Source organism: Canis lupus, chromosome 38, assembly GCF_003254725.2.
Source record: "Canis lupus dingo isolate Sandy chromosome 38, ASM325472v2, whole genome shotgun sequence".
Taxonomy (NCBI): domain Eukaryota; kingdom Metazoa; phylum Chordata; class Mammalia; order Carnivora; family Canidae; genus Canis; species Canis lupus.
In genome coordinates, this window is record NC_064280.1 from 1,093,649 (window position 1) to 1,103,346 (window position 9,698).

Here is a 9,698-nt window from a genome sequence, read left to right on the forward strand (position 1 = left end):
GGTGAGAAGGGCAGAGCAAGAATTAGAACAAAAATGAGTAGTCTGAGACAGAGAACAGTGAAATCAGGAGGACAAATTTGCCCTCGGGGCCTAGTGGTAGTTTCTCCTAACCCCAGACTGCCTCCTCCCCATCCTTTTCCCCTTCCTCCTCCTCTTCCTCCTCCTCCTGTCTCCTCACAGCCAAGCTTGGCTTCCATTCAAACTTTCCGGAAATCCCCTACCCAATTTCCAGCTTTTGAAACAATGACTCTCTGGAGACTATTCCCATTGTCCTTGGAACTAGAACAATGAGAGAGTAGAGCCTCCTCCTTGGCTTCAGGCTACATCCCAGCTCCCAGCCTTCCCCACCAAAGTAAAAGCTTCCTCAACTCTCCAATCACTGTTTCCATCTGTCTAAAGGCAGGAAGTTGGGGGAAGTAGGCGGAAAAAGCACTTTCTATTAACTGCTTCTGAAACCCAAAGTGAGCCCCAGCTTCTAAGTACTACTTGTGGTCTGCCCTCTAGAGCTAGCACTAAGAAGGAATCTCTCCACAGGACTGCAGTAGGACACCTGAATAAGCTGGAGGTGGGCAGTAAAGCCCAGGGCTTGATTCCTGTATTTTGTAAATCTCTTTTGATGCCTTGGTTTCCCCCCTGCCATTGAGGTGAGGGGACCAAAGGACATTCTAACAGGATTGGCGGTCTGCTTTTTGGTCACTGCATGGCTCCTCTTCCACTCCCAACTCTGACCCTAGGAGACCCCTGTGCCCTTCCTTGCCCAATGCTGCCAAAAGGGCTGTTAAATGGGGGAGGGTGTGCAGGCGGGCTTTTTCTCGCACCACCCTGGCGCCTGACTGGATCGGGTTACTGGAGGCAGTCTGGATTTGAATGTGCAAATAAACAGAAGTGGCTTTGATCCGCCAGGCTGAGAGGGAGGGAGAAGAAAATGGAGTGCCCTGGTCAGAGAAGTGCATGCTGGGCACTTGCAAGAGGGTTTGGGGGATGTGGAGTGTGAGTTGTCCTTCTTCTTTTGACTGGAGAAACCTATTTTAAAGAAAAAAAAGGAGATCTAGAAAGAAGCAGGAACGTACTTCAGGCATCTCAGACTTCCTCTGCGGTCCAAATATTCCATTGGCCCTTTCTTGCTGTGCTGGAAGGGGAGTCGTGGCTTGGACCCCACCCTCCCTTAGGGCTGTCCTGCCTCTGGGACTTGTTGGGTGCTCTTGGGAGAAGGAGAGAAGGAATGAATGGCACTGTGGTTGTGGAGGTTCAGGGTGGGACCGTAGGTTGAGAGGGGGTAGGGCCTATTGTCTCCCTGGGCACTAATCCACAGCCACAGGCAGGTTTCAAGAGGGAGAGACAAAGGAGGGAATGGGAGAGCACAAAGGGAGCGAGGAATGAAATGGTAAGTAAAGGCAAACAAAAGTGAACCGGGGGAGACAAAAGCTGGGAACAATATTCCCCAGGCAATAGGCTCAGGAACAATAGGGACACTGACAGCCCCACAAAGACACCAGTGTCTCCAAGTAGACGTTATCTCAGGCAGTGGTTGGCAGCCCTGCTCTGGCTGTAGCTATTTTCAGTGCTGCTTTTGTGCCATGCTGAACAATATTCCTTGCATGGCTGCTGATAGAAAGATGAGAAGGTTTCTGTTTGATTCTCCTCTTCCTTCCCTCCCCCTTCCCCCCTTTCCAACCCCCACCAGCTCCAGCCATTCTGAGCTCAAGTCACTGGCCTGTTAGGGGTGTATGTGTGTGTGTGTGTGTGTGTGTGCATTTTGGAAGGGGACCAAGGGACCAAGCAGGGAGGGTCTCTATCAGGCCTTCCAGGGGCCCCCAATCTTACTAGGACCTCCATGGAGGGAAGAAAGACGAGGTTAGGACTGGGGAAGTAGGGATTAGAAAACTAGGTGTTGAGGAGGATTGTTTAAGGGGAAGTGGAGTCTGCCTTCACCAATAGTCACAAGACCAGCCTGAGCTATTCATTGTAAAAAGGCGTGCTCAGCAAGTGTTTTGCCTGTTGTGGGTGGCTCTTCATTTAATAGCCAAGGCCATAAGGGATCCTACCCAGCCTTCTGTCCCCCTCCTTCAAGAGCCATTGCTTTCTTCCATTTAGATACATAGATTTAACAGGTTCTTGACTAGCCCCCACCCCCCACCTCCAGACCACCTCTGCCACTCCAAGTTGAACCTAAAGATCAGAATAACTAGTCTTAGCTTGGGAAAAGACTGGTAGCACAGGCCTTTTTTATAAACCCAATGGCCATTCCCATCAGGGCACCCTTGACCCCAGTGGTAGCCATTCCCCACTAAGTATCTCCACTATTTTCCTTCCTAGAAGGACTCTGACCTTAAAACTATTGGGTCAGAGCTGTCCTTTCTCAGGGCCACTTTGTGTATGACACTGTTGCACTCTTGGTTTTCTCAGGGTTGTAACCCACTGCAGCTGTCCCCATGCGCTTAGGAAGAACAAACCCTACACTTTCTGAATTAACTGATCTTTTTGTTATTGTTCATATTCTTCTATTTAGATTTTTTTTTTTTTTTTTTTAGGTGGCTGAACTACTACATTTCAGGTCTCTGGCTTCTACAAAAAAATGGAGACCAAACTTCTTGGTAAGGTATTGATATTAAAACTTCAGGGAGGGGATCCCTGGATAGCTCAGTGGGTTTAGTGCCTGCCTTCAGCCCAGAGAGTGGTCCTGGAGTCCCGGCATCAAGTCCCACATCAGGCTCCCTGCATGGAGCCTGCTTCTCCCTCTGCCTATGTCTCTGCCCTTCTCTCTGTGTGTCTCTCATGAATAAATAAATAAAATCTTAAAAACAACAACAACAACAACAACAACAACAAAACTTCAGTGAGAATGCCTTCCTAAGAAACTAGACACAAAGAGGTTGACCCAGGAGGTTGAGCCATCGCTTAACTTGTGGGACTTGTGGCTGTTGGTCCATCTTTCTCAATATAAGTTTGCTCATTAAAGGATGGAAACACATTTCATACCTCTATGGGCTACCTTATGGCATCATGGCATATAATTGGTTTTCAATGAACACTCGCTGAATTGGACCAAATTTAGAGACTCAGAAGGGACATTAAAGCTCATCTAGGGGATGCCTGGGTGGCTTAGCGGTTGAGCATCTGCCTTCACATCGGGGTGTAATCCTGGAATTCTGGGATCAAGTCCCACATCGGGCTCCTTGTGAGGAGTCTGCTTCTCCCTCTGCCTGTGTCTCTGCCTGCTCTCTGTGTCTCTCATAAATAAATAAATAAAATCTTTTAAAAATAAAAATAAAATACAATAAAGCTCATCTAGTTACTACCTTGCTACTCAAAGTGTAGTCCCTGGACCAACAGCATTCGCATCACCTGGGAGTTTGTTAGAAATGCAAAATCTCAGGCTCCGTCTCAAGTTACTGAATCAAATCTGCATTTTAACAAGTTCCCCAAGTAATTCACATACTCCTTGAGAAGCTTGGACCTACTATAGCTTCTCCCTCTCTGCCTCCCCATACTCCTGCCCATACTCTTGCCATTCATAGCCTAGATTCTGGGAGCTAGACCAGGCCATTCAGTGGGCATCTACAATAAAATCTCTGTAGAGATGAGCTCACCACATGTGGTAACAATCTCAGGGGCAGCCTGGGTGGCTCAGGGGTTTAGCGCCACCTTTGGCCCAGGACGTGATCCTGGAGTCCGGGGGTCCAGTCCCACATCAGGCTCCCTGCATGGAGCCTGCTTCTCCCTCTGCCTGTGTCTCTGCCTCTCTCTCTCTCTCTCTCTCTCTCTCTCTCTCTGTCTTTCATGAATGGGTAAATAAAATCTTTAAAATACAAAACAAAACAAAAACAATCTCAGCCATAGTTGGACTCCAATGAATGTGAACAGGATTACATTGACTTTTAAGAGCTTAGGAAATGGGACCTTGCACTCAGCATATGGTCATTCAAGGCATGTTGAAAGAAAGGTTTACTTTATTATTTTTTAAAGATTTCTATTTATTCATGAGAGACACAGAGAGAGGCAGAGACATAGGCAGAGAGAGAAGCAGGCTCCCTGCAGGGAAGCCTGACTTGGGACTGGATCCGGGATCTCCAGGATCAGGCCCTGGGCTGAAGGCGGTGCTAAACCACTGAGCCACTGGGGCTGCTCCAGGAGAAAGGTTTAAATCACTTGTTAGAACCTCCCTGGATGATCGCTGTGATGGGTAATTTTATGGGTTGACTGGGCCAAGGATACCCAGACATTTGTTCAGGCATTCTTCTGGATGTGTCTGTGAGAGTATTTGTGAATGAGATTAACATTTGAATTGTAGACTCAGTAAAGCAGCAAGCTGCTGGGTCTAATGTTGGGTGAGCCTCATCCAATCAACTGAAGACCTGAATGAAACAAAAAAGGCTGGCTAGGAGGGAGTTTTGCCTGCCTGATTGATGAGCTGAGACATTGGTCTTCTGTCTTGGGAGGCAAACTGAAACATGGTTCTTCCTGGGTCTAAGGCTTACTAGCTTTCAGACTGAAATGTACATCATTGGCTGCCACGGTTCTCAGTCCTTTGGACCTGGATTGGTTCTATGTCATCAGCTCTCTGGGTCTCCAGCTTGCTCACTGTGGATCTTGGGACTTGTAATCATATGTACCAATGCCTTGTGATAAATCTCTTTGTATTTGTGATTCTGTTTCTCTAGAGAATGCTAATACAGATTTTGGTACCAAGAAGTGGGAATGCTGCTCTAACAAATACCCAAATATGTGGAAGTGGCTTTAAAACTGGGCACTGGGCAGAGGCTGGCAGATTTTTGACATGCATGCTAGAAATATGGATGTTAAGGTCATTCTGATGAGGTTTCAGATAGAAATGAGGAACGTGTTATTAGAAACTGGAGGAGGGACACCTGGATGGCTCAGTCAGTTGGGCATTCAACTCTTGGTTTCAGCTCAGGTCATGATCTCAGTGTCCTGAGATGGATCCTAGCAATGGGCTCCTCACTCAGCAGGGAACCTGTTTCAGAATCTCTCCTTCCCTCTCCCCCTTTCCACACTTGTGCTCTCTCTCTTTCTCTCAAATAAATAAAAGTCTTGAAAAAAAAAAAAAAAAAACTAGAGGGAAAGTGATCCTCATTATAAAGTGGAAAGAATTTGGCTAAACTATGTTCTAGTGTTTTGTGGAAGGTAGAACTTTTAAGCAATGAAACTGGATATTTAGCTGAGATTTCCAAGCAAAGTATCAAAGGAATGACTTGGTTCTTCCTGACTCTTACAGAGATGCATTGAAGAAGGAATTATTTTTATTATTTTATTTTATTTTATTTTATTATTTTATTTTATTTTATTTTATTTTATTTTTATGATAGTCACAGAGAGAGAGAGAGAGAGAGAGAGAGAGAGGCAGAGACACAGGCAGAGGGAGAAGCAGGCTCCATGCACCGGGAGCCCGACGTGGGATTCGGACCTGGGCTTCCAGGATCGCGCCCTGGACCAAAGGCAGGCGCCAAACCGCTGCACCACCCAGGGATCCCTGAAGAAGGAATTATTAAGCAAAAAGGAACCAGAGCAGGACGCCTGAGTGGCTCAGAGGTTGAACACCTGCCTGCCTTTGGCTCAGAGCATGATCCTGGATTCCCAGGTTCGAATCCCACATCGGGCTCCTTGCATGGAGCCTGCTTCTCCCTCTGCCTATGTCTCTGTCTCTCTCTCTGTGTCTCTCATGAATAAATAAATAACATCTTTTTTAAAAATAAAATAAATGAAATAAATTTTTAAAAAAGGAACCAGAGCTTAAGGATTGGGAAAATTATCAGCCTATCCAGACTGTAAAAAATGAGAAAGCTTGTTCTGCAGAGAACAGTAAGAGTGTGGCTAAACAACAATTTGATGAAGAGATTCTGGGTGTAACTCATGGATATAATCAGCCACCTCAGCAGCAGCCAGGCAAAGAAATGTGATTATATAAGCAAAGACACTGCCAGTGTTTGAACTAAAACAAGACAAAATGAAGGAAGAGTGTTGGGCTTTTTTAGATCCTATAGAATAGGACCATAGGGCTATTTATCAAACGTGTGATATTCTTTTTTTTTTTTAAGATTTTATTTATTTATTCATGAGAGACAGAGAGAGAGAGAGAAAGAGGCAGAGACACAGGCAGAAGGAGAAGCAGGCCCCATGCAGGGAGCCCGACGTGGGACTCGATCCCGGGTCTCCAGGATCAAGTCCTGGGCTGAAGGCAGTGCTAAACTGCTGAGCCACCCAGGCTGCCCTATTCTTTTTTTTTTTTTTTTTTTAAAGATTTTATTTATTTATTCATGAGAGACACAGAAAAAGGCAGAGACATAGGCAGAGGGAGAAGCAGGCTCCATGCAGGGAACCCGATGTGGCACTCGATCCCAGAACTCCAGGATCATACCCTGAGCCAAAGACAGATGCCAACCGCTGAGCCACCCAGTCCCAAATGTGTGATATTCTTAAAGAAAAGGAAAAAATTGGGACATCTCACTGGGTCAGTCTGTAGAACACAGGACTCTTGATCTGGGGGTCATGAGTTTGAGCCCCATGATGGTGGAGCCTAATTACAAAATTAATTTTTTAAAAGAGAAAAAGATATAATGGGAATGTCTATCCTATGCTTGTCCACCATTGTAGTTTGGAAGTACATAATTTGTCTGATTTACAAATTAACAGCTGAAGAGGCATTTTCTTTCAGAAGGAATACCTTGGGACGCCTGGGTGGCTCAGTGGTTTAGTGCCTGCCTTTGACCCAGGGGTGATCGTGGAGTCTCTGAAATCGAGTCCCACATCAGGCTCTCTGCAGGGGGCCTGCTTCTCCCTCTGTGTCTCTGCCTCTGTGTGTGTGTGTGTCTTTCATGAATAAATAAATAAATCTTTAAAAAATAAATAAATAAACCTATTTTAAAAAAAGGAAGAAAAAAAAAGGAATGTACCTCGAGTCATGCATACCTGATTTGAATATTTATTTTTTCTGATTTAAATATTTTTTTAAATTTTTATTTATTTATGATAGTCACACAGAGAGAGAGAGAGAGAGAGAGGCAGAGACACAGGCAGAGGGAGAAGCAGGCTCCATGCACCGGGAGCCCGATGTGGGACTCAATCCCGGGTCTCCAGGATCTCGCCCTGGGCCAAAGGTAGGCGCTAAACTGCTGCGCCACCCAGGGATCCCCTGATTTAAATATTTAAATGAGACTTTAGGCTTTAGGTTTTTGGGTGTTTTTTTTTTAAGATTTTATTTGTTTATTTATTTATTTATGAGAGACACACAGAGAGAAGCAGAGACACAGGCAGAGGGAGAAGCAGGCTCCCTGCAGGGAGCCTGACATGGGACTTGATCCCAGTTCTCTAGGATCAGGCCCTGGACCGAAGGCAGCGCTAAACTGCTGAGCCACCTGGGCTGCCCTAGACTTTAGGTTTAATATTAGAATGAGTTAAGACTTTGGGGGCTGTTGAGATGGAAACAATGTGTTTTGCATGCAATAAGTCATGAATTTGGGTGGGGGACAAGGGTAGAATGCTATGGCCCAAATTGTATCCACTCCCCAAATTAATATGCTGAAGCCCTAACTCCCAACGTGACAGTTTTTGGAGTAGGGACGTAATCAAGGTTAAATAAAGTCATAGTAGTGAGGCCCTGATAGGTTAAGGGTCCTATAAGAGGAGGTACCAGAGAGCTCTCTTTGTCCCCACCACATGAGGAAAGAGAGTGGGAAGGCAGCCATCTATAAGGTAGGAAGAGAGCTCTTTTTTTTTTTTTTTAATTTTTTTATTTATTTATGATAGTCACACAGAGAGAGAGAGAGGCAGAGACACAGGCAGAGGGAGAAGCAGGCTCCATGCACCGGGAGCCCGACGTGGGATTCGATCCCGGGTCTCCAGGATCGCGCCCTGGGCCAAAGGCAGGCGCTAAACCGCTGCACCACCCAGGGATCCCAGGAAGAGAGCTCTTACTGGAAACTGACCCTGCTGGACCTTGATCTGGGACATCTCAGCTTCTAGAACTGTGAAAAATAAATTTCTACCATTGAAGCCACCCAGTCTATGGTATTTTGTTATGGCAGCCTGAGGCTGGCTAACACAATCTATAATGATAGGAGAGAAGGAGAGGTCTCTAGGCCTGTACAGGGTGGAATGAAGGGTTCTGGAAGGGCCTCAGAGCACAGGACATAGAATTTCATTATTTTTTCAAAGTATAGATGGTAACATCTCCTCCTCCTTCCTGATGTCCTTGGTGCAAATGGGGTTTCCGGGGGGTGGGGGTGGGGGGCTGCTGCTGCCTGCCCTACAACTCTAAGTCATTCCCAGGCAGAGATGGGCATTCAGGGCTATTATGGTTATACCAATTCAAAACTCTTTTCTTGGACTGAAAGATTTTGCTGCTGTTGTTTATTTTTTTAAAAAAGATTTTATTTATTTATTCATGAGAGACACAGAGAGAGAGAGGCAGAGACAGACTCAGGCTCCATGCAGAGAGCCCGATGTGGGACCCGATCCCAGGTCTCCAAGATCACGCCCTGGGCTGAAGGCAGGTGCTAAACCACTGACCACTCGGGCTGCCCTGCTGCTGTTGTTTAGACAATGGTGCTATCTTCCCAATTGTAGGGGGGAAAGTTATAAATGAATAGAATCAAAATTTTACAATTACAATGAAATATTTCTTTCTCCAGAGGTTAAAAAAAAGTACATTTGTTGGTGCTAACTTCTAAAAAGCTTTCTTCGTGTGGTTGTTTTAATCATAATATGTTCAATTTCATCATCTTCTATAAAGACAATCATGACTCCCAAGTACTCAACCAATGTATACAAATTTATAAACCAGGGAAGCCTGGGTGGCTCAGTGGTTGTTGAGTGTCTGCCTTTGGCTCAGGGCATGATCCTGGGGTCCCAGGATCAAGTTCGGCATCAGGCTCCCCGCAGGGAACCTGCTTTTCTCCCTCTGCCTGTGTCTGTGCCTCTCTCTGTGTCTCTCATGAATAAATAAATAAAATCTTTAAAAGAATTTATAAACCATTGCAGGGTTTATTTGACCCCTCCCTTATCAAACCAGTCCATTTCCTCCGGTGAAATGAATAGCAGTGTAATTTCTGATCTGTGGGCAATGTCTTGGATGAGGGGAGAGTATCTGGGGCTGGCAACCTACTGGCCAGCCAAACTGGAAAATCAGCTTTTCAAAAGTTTCTTTCCAACTCCTCCCAGACCCATTTATCTCAGATTATCCTCCACCTCCACTCCCCAGATTAGGGGAGAGCAGAGGAGAGAAAAAATATTAAGGTTTGGGATGGCATACCATTGAGCATATTTGTAATGAGTTCTGAGTTCTCAGCAACAGAGCACAACACTCGGCAAGCAGCAGCCGCCACAACAGCAGCTGTGCTCTTAGCTCTCCTAAGACAGGGATAACAAGAGCCTTACATGATCTTCCACCACTTCTGCACGTTCCTGTGTCTCCTGACATGACCTAATCATCCTCCACCAGCTACCTCTCTGGCCAATACATAGCAGGGTGTGGGCAGAAAGGATGACACCATTTTCCAAAGTCAAAGGATAAGCTATAGGATCCCGTCAGCCAGTATTGGGCAATGGCTCAGAGTTCCCAAAGTAGTTCAACAAAGTAGAAATTAGGTTACTGCAGACATATCCTGGGATGGAGAATTGAAGAGCCTACTCACATTCATTAATGAAGGGTAGCAAAATATGCAAGCCCAAAACATGCCACT

At 45.7% G+C, this 9,698-nt stretch overlaps 1 long non-coding RNA gene across 1 annotated transcript; it reads left to right on the forward strand.

Annotated features, from left to right (window-relative positions):
- Positions 1-554: 554 nt before the first annotated feature.
- On the forward strand, positions 555-8,202 carry LOC112643253 (uncharacterized). Its single transcript, XR_003125742.3, has 3 exons — positions 555-1,384; positions 2,532-2,594; positions 7,765-8,202. It is a non-coding gene; the product is annotated as an uncharacterized LOC112643253 (long non-coding RNA).
- Positions 8,203-9,698: the final 1,496 nt, after the last annotated feature.